Source organism: Alosa pseudoharengus, unplaced genomic scaffold (genome assembly GCF_046254945.1).
Source record: "Alosa pseudoharengus isolate Yale_2024_CS ecotype anadromous, Long Island Sound unplaced genomic scaffold, YU_APseudo_1.1 YU_APseudo_1.1_scf_13, whole genome shotgun sequence".
Lineage (NCBI taxonomy): Eukaryota > Metazoa > Chordata > Actinopteri > Clupeiformes > Clupeidae > Alosa > Alosa pseudoharengus.
The window spans coordinates 7,837,783-7,847,109 of NW_027468598.1; the positions used below are offsets into that span (position 1 = coordinate 7,837,783).

A 9,327-nucleotide genomic window follows, 5' to 3' on the forward strand; every position below is an offset into this window, starting at 1 on the left:
GCGGGTGCGGTTTTGAAAATTGGTCAAAAAACTTTGCTGATGGATGGATTAAGTTTTGCTATGCAGTTATGGTTGAAATAATAGCCCATCAGCGCATCTCTAGTGTGTGTGCCTCTCTCTCGCTCAGAGGGGAGGGGGAGGCTGAGGGGTCGATCAAGCATGGATTCTAAACTCTGTGGTGGATAGGATCTACAATTAGGTGTTAATTAATATTACTACCTAGGTCGAAGTACTCCCAAGTGCTATTGCGCCAGACATTGTAGTTCTCCTGTTTATTCGCTTGGAAAATCGTCACGTTTCATGTTGTGTGCCCTAACATTTTTAATCAACTACTTGTGCAACTGTATTTAAGTAGGGAAAACGTGGATGTGTTTGATTAATGCCATCTTACTCTCTCTACGGCCACGGCAGAGCCCGCTAGCATAGCAACATGCTAACACATTCGTGCCGCGCGCCAGAGCATTTGAGTGCACATACCGACGCGGGAGAGGTACGACTCAACTCGTGAAAGTCAAGGTAAGAACATATATTACTACTGATTTTGGGTGGCGTGTTACTTTAACATTTGGATTACTGTTGTGGATTTGGTGATGGCAGAGGGAATAAAGGGGCAATTTACATGTTCTTAAAGTGTTACATTATACTAAAGTATTGTAATTACAAGAAATGCTGACAAACAGAATCCAAACCAAATATGTCACTATGACATGTGAAAGTAATGACATTTAGAGGAATGACAATAAGCACAAAAATATAATTCCTAAAAACAGTGCATTGTCATTTGGCCATCATGCTTTTCTTGGTATTTTTTTGTGGTTGGAACAGAATGATGTAACATTTTGGTGCAAAAATGCATAAAAGCAGCCCATAGCTGGAGGCCAGGATGGCAAAAATTTCCACAGCAACGGTGTACTTTCCTGGTGAGCTCACATAGGCTGGGACAAATGCTATCCACACAGCGCAAAATATCAACATGCTGAAGGTGATGAACTTGGCCTCATTAAAATTGTCAGGGAGCCTCCTGGCAAAGAAAGCCAGTAGAAAACAGACAGTTGCCAGCAGACCAATGTAGCCCAGCAAAGCAGCAAACCCAGCCAGTGAGTGGGCTGCACACTCCAGGACCACCGTGGCACTGCGGATGGTGGCTTTGTTTTGCGAGGGCAGTGGAGGGTCCAGCGTAAGCCAGAGCACACACACCAGCACCTGGATCAAGGTGCACACACAGATCGATCCCTATCCTCTGCTGTGCCGGCCCAAAGTAGCGCATCAGGTTACTGCCCGGTAGTGTGGCCCGGAAGGCTACAAGGACCACCACTGTCTTACTGAGGATGCATGAAATGCACACCACGAAAGTCACCCCGAAGAGGGTGTGTCTCAGCATGCAGGACCAGGCCAACGGCCGGCCGATGAAGGACATGGCGCACAGGAAGCAGAGGATGAGGGACAGCAGCAGGAGGAAGCTCAGCTCGGAGTTGTTGGCACGGACCAGGGGTGTGTCCCTGTGGCGGATGAAGGTCACAAGGACGGCAGATGTGAGTAGCGCTCCGGATATTGAAAGAGCCGTCAGAACAATCCCCATGGTCTCTACGAAGGAGAGGAACTCCTCTTGCTTTAGGACACATTCTGTCCTCAGGTTGTTGGACCAGAAGTGCTCTGGGCATCTTATGCATTCAGTTGCACCTTGATCGAAAAGAAGATAAAAGAAACCAAAATATAAAAAGATATTTCATAGTAGGTGAGCACTAATACTCAACTTTATGGGACAGTGAGAACAATTATGAAAGTGACAAGAATTGTACCCGTTTCATTACTGATTTCCCCATCTGGACATTGTACACAGTCGAAACAGCAGACTGGTCTTCCCTTTTGCAGAGCCTTCCTGGTTCCAGGAGTGCAAGGGGTACTGCATACTGACACGGGTATCTGCAGAGAAACAGAGAAAAGCCATGCTAGTGACTTTATACACAGTAACTCCAAACAGTGTCAGGTTGTTCATAGCAACTACACCCTCATTATGTTATCTTTCCACACCATGATACTGATTCACAGCCATATTCTTGCAAACATTTCTGCAGTGAGGAACGGATTTGCAGAACAGTATCTCTGCTGGTGAAGAATGCTGGTTGTCAAGACAAGGGCTGCAACAATTAATCGATTGTGAACTATTGAATTAATCACTAACAAAATAGTATATCATTTTGTCAAAATTCTCTGATTGTAGACTCTTAAACTTGAATATGTTCTGCTCTGTGACACACTGAAGAAGGCACACGCCGATAACGCGTCTGTGCTAATAAAAGTATGTATGCATAGTGCGGCCTCTCTCCTACCTTACTCCTCTATGACAGTAAATTAAATATTTTTGGTCCGTGCATGGACAAAACAAGGCATTTGATGACATTATATTGGGCCTTGAGAAACACCAATCCACATTTTTCACCATTTTCTGGCATTTTAGGGATTGAGCACTGTGGGCACTGAGCTCTTTTGTGGTGTGGGGTGCAGACTTTATGCTATGGCTCCCCCCAAAGCAGACTGTTCTGAGAACAAAATATTTCAGTGAGTCTCTCTTTGTTATTTTCTTTTCTTATTTCCCTGTGTTTAGGAGACAACATAAGCTTGGTTAAATGGCTGCTTTCGCTGTCAAAATTCTTTTTAATTGTTAGCTGACATTTTACCTTGCTGGTCCATCCACCACCCCACACCACTTTGGCGATGTCCAGCTGGAGTTTCTGACCCGGCCCTCGGCTGGAGTCGTACTGCCCCACCTTCACAAACTCAGCTTTGCCTCCATCACCTATGTGCCAGTTGATGATGTCATATGAGGCAGAGGGGTCTCCATTCATATCAAAGTATACAGTATCTCCCAGAGGTGTTGTAAAATTCACCTTCTTCAAGTAGTGAAGGAGCTCCAACATGAATTAAAACACACACAAACACACACACATACAGAGTGGGGTGGGGGTGAGAGACAAACACATCATATTTTTCATTCACTGAGTAATTCAGTCTATGAAATGATCAAATGACTGTATGTAAAATGTAATAATGTTACAATGTCTGCCCTACTTGTTTGGGCGCAATCTTGTTGACATTGGGACATGTCCCATTCTGAAATGGCCCCTGGCCTGGTGGGCAAGCGAGCATGTCCTGAATTGCATGGGCAACAGCATACACAGCCTTGTACACATTGTAGCTCACTCCAAGCTGAGTCACATCTGAGTATGAGCTGGCCTTCTCCTCCACGCTCTCTGTGCCTGTGCAACGGGGCCTGTTGTCTCCAGAGGAGGAGTTTCCCTCCAGCGAGCACTCAAACAGCGTCTCCCAGAACTCTCTCACAAACGGCTCAGTCCTCGACCCCGCCGGCTTGATGCTGGTGAGGAAAGAGCCCAAGCCTGGAATGTGGGCCTTCCTCAGAGCGAAGCCCAGTGTCCCCACCAACGAGGGCAGATTCTGAGGAGTTGAAATGTCAGGAGATGTAACCCAGCCTTCAGTGCCGATCCACTGCCTGTCACTGATGTTCTGCCTCACCACCTCCTCCAGGAGCGCTTGTGCATCTCTGGTGATGGCAAAGATGACCACCACCCTCGCTGTGGACAGGCGAATGGTCTCCACGATGTGCCTTATCCTCTGGGGGTTGTGGGCTTTGGGGATGACTTGGCTGAACGCGACACATACGTTGGAGCCCTGCAGCTCCTTCAGGAGCAGCTGCACACCGTAGCGGCCGTAATCGTCATCTCCGAACACGACCCCGATCCACGCCCAGCCCAGCAACTGCAGCAGATGGGCAAGCTCTTTGGCCTGGAAGGCATCGCTGGGGACGGTGCGAAAGAAGTTTGGGTACTTCTGTCTGTCACTCAAACATGCACAGGAGGCAAAGTAGCTGACCTAAAGAGGATAGATATCAAGATGAAAAATACTATAATAGATTAAATTTTTATCTTACATCTACAATTTCTGTTAGTTTTTAAATGTACAGTCTGTATGAAAAACATAATAATAGATTACCAAATGTGAACCTCACATTTTATTTTCTAATTCAAGTAATATGTAATAATTTCATTATTATTGGCTCATATCATGCATCATATCACACTTTACAGTCCTAGGATAGAGACTAAACTATAAGAAAGCTGATAATTACTGTTAAAGCTATTATGCCAGTATTGTTATAAGTCATTAAAAATCAAATTTTAATTCACACAAATGTTTACAATGTAATAGATCACCTATCAAACATGTAATAGGGGGGGGGGGGTGGGCTTGTGTAGCAATACTATACCCATCACATATAAAACACAAGTACCGTAAGTACTGTAAACATCACATCAAACTTCCAAATTATGTGTATATGCTCAAACTTCAAATTATGTTTACAGTATGTATGCTTTACAAAGCATTTGTTAAACAGTTAAGTTTTATCCAGCAATGTTGCAACTTCACATTTGCCATCCAAGTAATTATTTAAAATTATTAACAATTTAAAATGTACTGAAACATTGCACTGCAAAAGCATTGCAATTAAGACACTACTCATACAGATAATGTCTATAGATTGTCTGCAAAGTAATTATTATCACCAGTTGTAAGTTAATTGTAATAGCTTGTCTATTTATCTGTGTAATGTAACAATTTAGTAGAAATTTAAAAATCACTCACTGCTACTACTACTTATTATTATTATTATTATTATTATCAACTATTATTATTACAGTAAAATAACTACTAACATTTATTTAATTATAAATGTACCATTATTAACTAATGATGCATGTTATTTTTTTTTTAACAGTACAGTGTCTTAAGTATAAACAACTACCGTTTGCCATTTAGAAGTGATGATTATTAAGTGATACCGAATAATCCATAATTACAGTGAGCAGAAAGAATGAAGAGTTATCAGCATTCTGCCCTAACTCACCATAGGGATGTCAAAAATATCCAGAGTCCGGGCAACTGCAAGGGAGCCAGACGACCTGGCATCACCGATGATGATGGGCACCTGAGGGCTGCCAGTGCAGCTGGAACCCCAGACCGCTGCCTCCTGCCCCGTCACCATGGCCAGCGCAGCCCCGACTGTCGTCTGCTCCTGCAGGCAGGTGTCGAATGCCAGGTACCCCAGAGTGAGGTTTGGCAGCAAAATAGGGCTACGGTTTATCTCCTTAATGGTAAACACCATAGTCTGAAGCCAGCGATAGTTCCTTAACATGAACCTGGAAATAAGGACTTTAAGTATTTGAGGGACAAGTTTTCATTCTTGCATGCTAAAACAAACATTCTTCTGCAAAATATACATATGAAACCATCAGCCAGGACTCATTGTAATGAAACATAGTTTTCCCCTCTACTTACTTTTGACATGCAGCATTGCTCACTTGGCCTTTGAACGTCAGATCAAGCTTAGGTGCCAAGGCATTGACAGGAAACAGCCCCCCAATGATCACATCTCCGTCCTTGTAGAGACTATTAGACACAGTCTTCCACTGTAAATGACAGGCAGGCTCCTCACCACCCACCTGGCCCTGACCACAGAGGACCAACAGCAAGCAGAGACCAACACTTACACCCATCCCCTACACGTCACCTACAACAGAGAAAGACAAATGGCAAACGAAGGGCCTGACATCCCCTCACAGAGAGAGGCAAGAGAAAGGGAGAGCCTGCTTAAGAAGAGGCAAACTTGCCCAAAGCAAACAAGCCAAATCCCTTAGTGTGGGTGAATGAGTACACAGGAGCACAGGTACTGTAAGTGGGCTGGGTGGAGATAATTGATCAAAGCCCAGATGAATCATGGCTACAGATAACAAAGACACTGAACTATACTTCACCTCAATTCATGGGACACATACAGTATTTGAAGGAATTTGGTATTATGTCAGTACTTCAGATATTTTGCTATTTAAGATGTACTGCATGTCAGTTGCTTGTAGTTAGTGATGAGAGAGAACCTGTGAAATGCCCAATTTGACATGCATAGAGGGAAAAGTGTTTAATTTACAATCCAAAGGGAGCCATGTTTAATTATAGCACATTAAATCATTGTTGTGACTCTGGAGGCAATCATGTAGAGCTGGAGGAAAAAGTCTGTTTTCCAGGAGAGGATCATTAGTCCACCCACTCTAACAACTTCACACACGTCACCTGCTTAAACACACACACACACACACACACACACACACACACACACACATGCATGCACCACACACACAACAACAACACACGCAACACAAAGAGCAACACACATGCAGTGGCAACAGTTGCAAGGGCATATTTCTACCACCTTATGCAGGCTGATCCAAGATTTGAGCAAATTAAGAAGAGTCAAATGGCAATGGCTCTGTGGGGAGCTGCTCCTATAGTGGGATGACATACAGTAAATAGGTGTTATTCCCACTATCGGAAGCTGCCTTTGAAAGACAAGTGGAGTCCAGTATCGGAATCAATAAAACAGCCTATAGCAGTGTTTCTCAAACTTTTTTTCTGGGGACCCACTTTTTAAAAATGACAGACTATCGCGACCCAACTCGTGACTGTGGTAGTTAACAAACTAGATCAGTGGTTCTCAAACTTTTTCTTTCATTCCCCACTTTGGTCAAGGGGGCATTCACAAGCCCCACCTGTCCCTCATCGCTCTAAGAAAGTGGTAGGTCAAGCTTAAAATTGTCAAATTTATTGAAATAATGACAAGTTCTAAATATATCCTCTTCAACAGAGTTAAAATCAGCTGGTGCTGCATATATAATAATAAATAAATACATAGATAATTATCTCGTAATTATTTTTTGTGTGATGTGAATGCTATGCGCCACCGTACAATAATGAAAGTCATTTTGTTTAAAATATCAATTTCTTAAGAAATACTACCAATTTGAAGCTGTTTAACTCAACTAAACTAATTTATAAATGGTGCACTGTCACTTTAAGAGCATTGTCTACACATTTGTCAGCTCCAAATATAGCCTATGGCTAGTCCACAAACTCTAACATTGTTTGTGCCACATTTAGCACAATTTAGCAATGATAAGCATACTATTAAGTTGGTATCCTTCATTCCTTTGGAAATAGAAGCAATGTCATGATCATAGCTAGATATTTTCTGTTTGCAATTAAAAGTGAATTATGAACCTGGTAGCCATCTAGCTATCTGAATGGAATGTGTTTCAATTGACTTATCTTGTGCTTCATGTAAATGCTTAGTTTAAGGGAAACAAATTATTGAAGACTTCAAGACTCCATAATTCTATTACAAAAGCAAAGACCACTCTTCATCTTCTATCACAGTCCAAATCACAGTGCGTGCAGCCTATGTCAAAGTGCCCTCTCACTTGATAAAATTCAAAGAACAGATGTATTGACTGATTTTCCTTCATATTTTTTACCAGTATGGGTGTGAAATCAGTTATAAATTTAATTCATAATAGTCTTGAAATGGTCTTAAAAATGCTTAAATGTAACTCCTTGAAACCTGCAGAAGCCCTGCAAATAAGACCCATTTGTACCCTGTGGCAAAAAGCATCATTGAGTGTAAGTAAATAAATAAGCAAGCAAGGTGATAGGCGCCTAGTTTGGTTCTGAGAGAGTTTGTATGTGTGTTGTGCTGGGAAAAGTTGCATTGGTCACTCAGCCAACTATCTGCAGGGTTCACAGGTAGCTGCAGGACAAGACCTAGGCCTGTCAGCCCCCATAATGCATAGTGAGGAGAGTACCATACAATAGCTGCACTGCAAACGTCTGACACTCATAAACACACTCTCTCTCTCCCTCTCTCTCTCACTCACACTCTCTCTTTTTCTCACACACAATAACACATCAAAGAAAACTGACACATAGGCCTATGCACACACACACACACACACCAAGACAACTTCATCCAGTAAAGTATGCAAAAATATTTATTTGATGTAGAATACTGATACTGTTAATATTAACCAAGAATATAACAATGGTAATAATATTAATGTTATAATGTAATATAATGTAGCTCAGTTGAAGGGCAGCTGAACAGTTGAAGAATATTAGCAGATAGCTGAATCATAGGCTGTCCACAGTAATTTAAGATGGAGTCCCATAAAACCGTCAGGATATTCATTGCTGATCAGAATCAGAGTTGTTAACTTTAGTCCATACTCAAGTTCTAAAGAATAATGTCCCCTAAGGTGCAGTCTGTGATTCTGGTGAGGTTGTTGTATTGGCAGGAATAGCGTATGGCTCAATTGAGCTACTTTCCAGAACTGTGTCCGAACACTGGAGTTTTGGAGCACAGTACACACACAGAATGGAGTGCTACAGGTGCAGCTCACTCGAACCGATATTTGCTACAGGTGCTACAGTGGGCAGTGCTTCGACTTGGCCAGCTTCACTCGCGGTCCGCGCGTGGGATCACGCGACTTTAATTTGTATTTTTCCAGTGAGACGCTGCAACAACCCAAACAACCGGTAGATGGCTCAAGTGAGCAGGGTGTCTCGTAAAAAGAAATGGAGCCTGGAAAACCCTACACAGACTTCACTACAGACTTTAGCAGACTGGTTTAGAAATAATTTAATAGTCAGAAATATGCCTGCCCTAATAAAGAAATATTTGGTTAACTGCGAGTGAATCCCGTTTGCAGCCGTAGAAGAAACGCAGAACAAATTAAACATTCTGGTTTTCTCCGAGTGCAACGCTGATAGACAGATATCATTTGGACAAAATATAGAGCATATTAACCTCCGTTGCTCAGCCAAATGCCTTCCTGTTACGTCCTGTTATCAGTTACAGGCGATAAACAGGCGTTACAGGCGATAAACGATTTTTGATGGTCACAAGTTTACTTCATTAGCGTTTCGTAGCGTGCTTATTCAGAAGAGCATTTAGTGCTCTCCCCAATCCCAGACGTTCACATTGCATGTTTGTTTGTAATGGATGCAATCGCGAGATAGGCTATGCGTTTGACGGCAATGAGTTGTTAACAGACATGAACCAAGACATATAGCCCAGCAGCAATCTAGGGACTGTTCGTTATTTATTGAAGGGGCCACCGGAGGAATTTTGAGTGCTTCAGTTGCAAATTGCATGACCCTCTCTTGCCTGCTAGAAATTGTTCAATGACCCTCCGACAGAATTGTTAAAAAAGACATGACCCTCCCCTGCCAATTGTCGCTGTCTTCCGCCTGCGCCACAGCCACACACTGTGATAACTAGGGCTGTCACTTTTGTAAAAAAATCCTGTTCGATTTTTGAGACATAAGTGTTCACTGAATCGATTGTAAAATCGATTTTTCATGTCTAAAGACGTTTCCATTTTCAACGCCAAAAATATAGGCCAATCCACAAACTACTATCAGGCA

At 42.5% G+C, this 9,327-nt stretch overlaps 1 pseudogene; it reads right to left on the reverse strand.

Annotated features, from left to right (window-relative positions):
- Positions 1–777: 777 nt before the first annotated feature.
- Positions 778–5,492, reverse strand: LOC143121559 (extracellular calcium-sensing receptor-like; annotated as a pseudogene).
- Between the last annotated feature and the right edge of the window lie 3,835 nt (positions 5,493–9,327).